The following is a 7,059-nucleotide window of genomic DNA, read 5'->3' on the forward strand; positions in this document are numbered from 1 at the left end:
GAGCGACTTATGTGATTCGTTAAGCGTAGAAGTGACCATAAGCGAACGTTAGAGTCTAATTGGTTAAAGTCTAGTTTCTTAAGCGACCGAGGTTTAATTCCGACTTATGTTATTGTTCATAGGTTATCGGACCCACTCTAAGCTTAAGTATATCCGGGAACACTCAGGCAAGTTTTCTACCCGTTATACTATTGTTGTGATGTATATATGTATATGCATTACCTTGTGATAAGTGCATGATTGTTATTAGCAAATCTTGCGATATATTGGAGCATGTGATATGATATTTATATGCATGTTTGTTTCGTAATCTTGATATCTAATTGTTGATTCAATGCTTATAAGTTGCATAATACCTATGCTAGAGATAAGTAGTAGTTGCGTATACCCTTAGTATAGGGGACCCAAAGGTGAATATTTTCTAAACCGGGAGTCGATGTTCCCGAGTATAATATATATATATATATTTATATATATATATATAGATATATTTTCAAAACTATTAATCGAATAAGGTTTATTCGATAACTTTATTTTATTAAATGAATATTATTTTGAATATTTATTCGAGGACTTATGACTCCGCTTAATTTATTAAATGAATATTATTTTGAATATTCATTCGAGGACTTATGATTCCACTTAATTTATTAAATGAATATTATTTTGAATATTCATTCGAGAACTTATGACTCCGCTTAATTTATTAAATGAATATTATTTTTGAATATTCAATCGAGGACTTATGACTCCGCTTATTTTATTAAATAATATTCTTTATTTTATTAAAGAATAATGTTTCGATAATCAAACTTATTTTCGATTATTCAAATAAAGATCGTGCTTTCATATAAGTATATCTTTGGTTATTTATTATTCATTTCAAGTATGAGTTTTAAAACTTCTACTTCAATTATTTTTATAGAGAATATCCTTTATGGGAATATTATTTAAATGATAATATTCAGATATTTTCTAATATATCGGGACTGATTTATTTCATTAAATCAGTATTACTCCAAACATTCTTAAAAATGTTTTCGAGTCTTCAAAATGATTTTAAAGGTTAGAGCGGATCCCAAAACTCATTTTTATATTTAAGATCTTCCTTTAAAAGGGGATTTAAATACGCTCAAAACCTGAGGGATCCGGCTCTGTGGTGTATTTTATATTCGCAACGAGGTTGCTGCTTTGATAAATGAATTGATTACTTACCCAATGTTCGGGAAGTAAGTCCATCTATTGAGTCGGCATAAGCAACATGGGCTCAGTGGGCGTCCATGAAAGTGTAAGTGGCTCAGTGGGAGTCCATCAATGCGAAAGTGGCTGAGTGGCAATCCAGCATAAGGCCCTAATGTGGCCAGAGTGATGACCAGTGGGGGATTCATCCATCTACTAGTAGAAAAGGTGACTTAATTGGTATCTTTGCTTGATCAGCAAGATATCAGGTTTATGCCAAGGTTTTCTTCTTTCCAAATTCATTGGATATTATAACTCTGTTTATATTTTTCATAACAGAGGTTTCCAAGGAAAGTATGAGATATATATATAGGTGTATATATATCGGGACTTAATGAAGTATCTCGTAACTTCATTATTGATAATGATATTTCAAAGATTGGATCTATTCAAGTCTTTTCTTGTAGTCTCATCTATGTGATGAACTTTTGAAACCGATGATACCTTGAACAGTGGTAGTTCAAGTAGTATCCGGAAAAGATATAAGTATATTGGAGTATCTTGTAACTTCATCTTTTCAACTTATATCTGGTTAATAATTATCTTATGCATGACAAAGATTTTCACAAAAATGTTGAGACAAGGTTAGATATATGAGATCACCTTGCAACGATATTTTTATACAGTTATAAACTGGAAATCTGTGTATATTATGCATGGAAGAGGGCTTCCAAGATTTTGAAAAGTATATATACATATATACGGAATATTTTGCGACTTGGTCGCGATAAGATATCAAACTTGGTTCATTTTTTTACTTGACCAAGACTTTCATGAGTACTATGAGAATGCTCATATATTGTTAATCATTATACATATTATTTCGGTGAGTTTGTTGCTCACCCTTGCTTTCTTCTTTCATCATACAACAACAGATAGAAAAGATGAACAGGATCAAGCTCCCAATTCGCGAGCGGATAGGAAACGTTCCGCAGTTTCCTGTAGGCGTTGATGCCGTTGTAGATGAGGTAGGGTCTACCAATAGGCTAGGCTTTCAACTTTTGATGTACCAGACTTATGTATATTTATGAATTGTAATAATGGCAAAGAATATGTAAATTTATTCAGAAACCCTTTTGAGGTGTAATGACTTATAATTGTGGAATAAAATGACTTGTGTTATTATTTAGTATTCATCTCTGAGACTATAACTTGTGGTGTGTGTGTATATTGTGGTACGCAGTAGTTGGTTGATTATTAAGATTAAGTATTATTAAGGGAAATGGAACTCGTGACAACCCGGATCCCCGACCCCAGATTTGGGGGTGTTACAAAAATGGTATCAGAGCCAAGCGTTATAAACCTCAAAGATGATGTGACGTTAAAATAATAAGTTCACTAAGATAATAAGAACTCTTGCCAAGTTCATAGTCGGACTACCTAACGTAGTACTGACAGTTAAAACCCTTATGGGAACCCTTATAAATATCGTGATAGAAGCGTAGTTCGTTATCGTATATGGTAGCGGGACTCCGAACCCTGAGGTTGAGGAGCAACAACGCGATGATGTTTTATTACGTAATGGAGATTAGATTGTGGATCCGATAGAGCGTCCTAACACGGGACCGGATGATGTTCATATTGAGGATGTAGCGGTTAAGGATGTTGTCCTAGAAGGGATTGTTGCTGAGGAGGATCCCGTGGAGGATCCTGACAAGAATGAATAAAGGACCACTGAGGAATTGATGACCATGGTTAGGGTGACTACTGAGGTAGGATTGGACGGTCACTACCGGAGGTTCGTTCATGTTTGTAAAGATAGTAGCCCCTTTAACGCGGCTTACTTGTAAGACTGAGAAGTTCGAATGGAAAGAGAAATACGAGAACAGCTTTTAAGAACTGAAGCAAATATTGGTGATGGCCCCTATGTTAGCGTTGCCAGATGGAAAAGGAGATTTTGTGATGTGTAGTGACGCTTCGCATAAGGAATTAGGGTGCTTCTTATACAGCACATCAAGGTAATCGCGTACGCGTCAAGACAATTAAGGGAATATAAAATTCGATATCCCCACCCATGAGCTTGGGCTCGTGGCAATAGTTTTGCCCTAAAGATTGAAGGCACTACTTGTATGGAGAGAAGTGCGAGATTTACACAAACCATAAGAGTTCTAGTACATTTTCACGCATATAGAGCTCAACATGTAACAGAGAAGGTAGTTAGATCTAATCAAGGATTAGGATTATGAGATTCTTTATCATCCAAGAAAAGCCAATATGGTGGCTGACGCCCTTAGTAGAAAGGAAAGACTCAAGATGACAATGTCTTCGGAAGAATTGGTAAGAGATTTCGAGAAAATGGAAATAGAAGTGAAGGTAACCGGAGCCAGTATCGAAAAGCTGTTTGAGATTGTAATGCAGCCCGAATTATTGGAAAAGATCATTTTGTGCCAAGAAAAAGTGATGAATGAAGGCAGAGATCCAATGACGGGAGAAGAGATTAATATCGAGAAAGATGATAAGGGAATAATGAGGTATTCCGACAGAATTTGGGTTCCAAACGTTCAAGAGCTTAACGACGGGATCTTAGATTAAAACCATAGTTCAAGGAATAAGATTTAAGACAAAACCTGAATGTGATAGTCAGGGAGTTCGCCAAAAAAAAGGGAACTAATAACATAATAAAGTGGAAATCAAGGATTTTAACGTATAAAATAACCCCGATTATGGGAGAAGGATGAAACTTTTCATAATGAGAAAACAGAAGTCGAGCAAGATAAGAAGAACTAGGATGGTACTCCTATTGGGCAATCCATGGATCTGCCTAAACAAAACTTATACTATTATCCCCAACCACCACCCTGAGGAAACAATGCGGTGAGAAATTCTTTCAGGACCTTTAAGTCGCTAAGCTCTCAGAGTTCCAAGGAACAAGCTGACCCAGTCGAGGCAAGAGCCTGGATAAAGGAATTATAGGAATCATTTGAGATTCTAAATGATTGACGTATCACAAAAGACTGTTTTTGTCACTTACCCTCCTAAGAGAGAGGCCACCCGCTGGTGAAAGGCCAAGGAAGGCACAGAGCAAGAGATTATAATTAACTGATTTAAGTTCAGTCAATTGTTTTCAGGAAAGTTCTTCCCAAGGTTATGGAGATAGTGTAAAAGCTTTAGAGCCAGAATAAAGGCAGACGAGTATGATGAATTATGAATCTAAGTTGTAAAAGTTGTCAAGATTCATTCTGAGGATACGAATCCAGAATGACGGGATGTTTGAAATCAATGCTTATGTTGTGTTGGTTCATGAAATAATGATAAGAGAAAGGAAAATAAAAAGAAACTGAAATGGAAAGGAATATAAAGGTAATAGAGTTTGAGGAATGATAAGAGAGTTGGGTATGAGGAAACCCTAAAGACTCGTAGCAATAGAAATAGAAAAGTATGTAATCGTCAGGATGAGGGTGATTCACCATGAGTTAAAATTAATGGTTGAAGGCGTAAGAGATACATATATTTTATCCCCTTTAAGTTGGGAGGATTCGGGGAAACCTTGAGACAGTTCGAAGGATAAACAATGAGACGCGGATAGGCTGAGGAGACAAGAAAGTAAGAAATTAGGAAAATTGGATGAAGGAAGTGACCTTCAAGAATGTGAACTGTAAGACCGGTGGCTTGATACCTAGAAAGGGAGACGACATGTATGAAAGATATCCCAACATTGAGATAACTGTTGAGATAAACAACAAAAGTAAATAAGGAATTATTAAGAAGAAGTTCACGTTGAACACGACCAATATCTTCCAGAACATCACTGTTGTCATTACCAAATTAGGCAAGCGAAGCGGAAAAAAACCGTTGTTATCTTTTGGAGGCCATATGGATTGACCTCAGTTTGAATAAGGATGCTATTGTGAAATTAAGTATAGACTATCGAAGTGAGAATGATTGAATAAGGTAATCTATCAAGTATATATGACTTGATTTATCCATGGAAGAGTGTAAGTATCTTTTAAAGGTGGAATTAAGGATAAAACCCCGATGACTTGAAATGAATTCTAGGGGAATGCATAAAGGTTGGCATTTCACCCTTAATAGGGATAACATGAGTTTTGACAGTATGAATTGGAAAGGATTAAGGTAACAACAACCTTTAAGGATCAGTGGAGAAAGTTTTTCAGAACTATATAGACAATAATTCTGGTATTAGTAAATGGTATCTTGATATGCCCTGTACCTAGGGTGTACCTGATGAAGGATTTAAGGATAACCTTAGTGGTTTTACAAGGAGAAAGGTAATATTCAAAGTTCCCAAGAATAGAGATTCTGATGAAGGAAATATGATGTAATTATAATAATGCCAGGTGGGCACGTGTTGAACCATGAGAAAGTATAAATCAACCCAATGAAGGTCGAGATTGGTGAAAACAAGAAGGACCCAAGATAAGAGACGTCCTAAGTATGATCGAGAGTCAGTCGTGACAATGTTCACATCTAAAGACTAAGGCAATGACTTATGGAAAAATGGTGATTTTTTTTCTCTCACCAGGATTTAAGAAAAGCATTTTCACATAAGCAGTGATGGAAATGAGGCAGAAAATTTAGTTGGAGGTGGTTAAAATGACATTGATTGTAAGGAAATTTTACTATCAGGAAAGGCCAAAGAGGTGGCTGACACTTTAAATATAAGAGGATAATTATAGGCACTCGTGCGAGAGGAATACAGTGATGATGGTTGAAGCCGGGAAGGTTGTATTATGGTTCGGAAGATTGACATTCCTTCTGATGACTGTGCAATACTCAACCGTAATAGTAGTTGGGTAAAGGTTTAATTCGTGTAATCGCCATGAGCGGGCTATCTATCTTAGAAGGTCCTATCTTGAGAATAAGCCAGGACCATATTTCAAAAAGGACTAAACAAACATTTGAGTTAATTCTTCTATTGAAGGCATATGATTAAGAATGGTATTAACCTGCTATTGTTGCTTTGATTGAAACTCTTCTGCAATTTTATCTGCTTCATGTCATGTATGTATGTCAGGATCAGGAGTGTTCTTCATGAATCATGAATGGTGATTATGTTACCTCCTTAGAAGGATTTGATACGATATGTATGGACTCCGTATGGTTAGCTATTAAGACTTCATGGAAAATGAATGACTAGTCAATGGTGGACCATAGTAATGCAGGAATGATTCTGCGAGTAATGAGCCGATTAATTACAACCGTGAGAGTTGTATTGGAATGGATGTTGGGATTGAGTACCACTAATCGGGTTGTGGTGATGTATAAGTTATCATTGATAGACTAATTGAGTCGATTATCTACATATTGAATATTTATTCCTTCTTATGAATAGAGAACTATATTACTATACGAGGAAGGTTGCAGTGCAAGCATAGAATTCTAGTGACGATGATGTCTAGAATGAAATCCCAGATTCGATTTTCGATGTCGAGGGAGTTTCAAAGGTGATTGTGTATAAGCTCAAGCAAGAGCATGGGTCCATAGAATGATGGACGAAATAGCAAAAATATTTAGGCATGTGAAATACGATGCTATAATACTTGATGTTGATATATATATACGTATATGTTTTGTTCTCCTATGACAAACCTCTATAGTTCAGAGGTAGTTTCCAAGCCAGATATTTTGTGGCAGTATATTTATAATATATACAATTCTCTTCAATTCGTTCTTTTATCTCCTTTTTATTTTGTATAAGCTGATAAGAACAACCCTTCCAGAAGGGGAGGTATTGCCGAATGACTATCTATCTGTGTGATAGAAGCCTAGTAGGATACCATCTATTATTTAATTGCTTGTCAAGTACTAAAGTCTGGCCACCTTCTATACTAACTATGCGATGTAACAAGTGTTCATGAT

Source organism: Apium graveolens, chromosome 8, assembly GCF_009905375.1.
Source record: "Apium graveolens cultivar Ventura chromosome 8, ASM990537v1, whole genome shotgun sequence".
NCBI lineage: Eukaryota > Viridiplantae > Streptophyta > Magnoliopsida > Apiales > Apiaceae > Apium > Apium graveolens.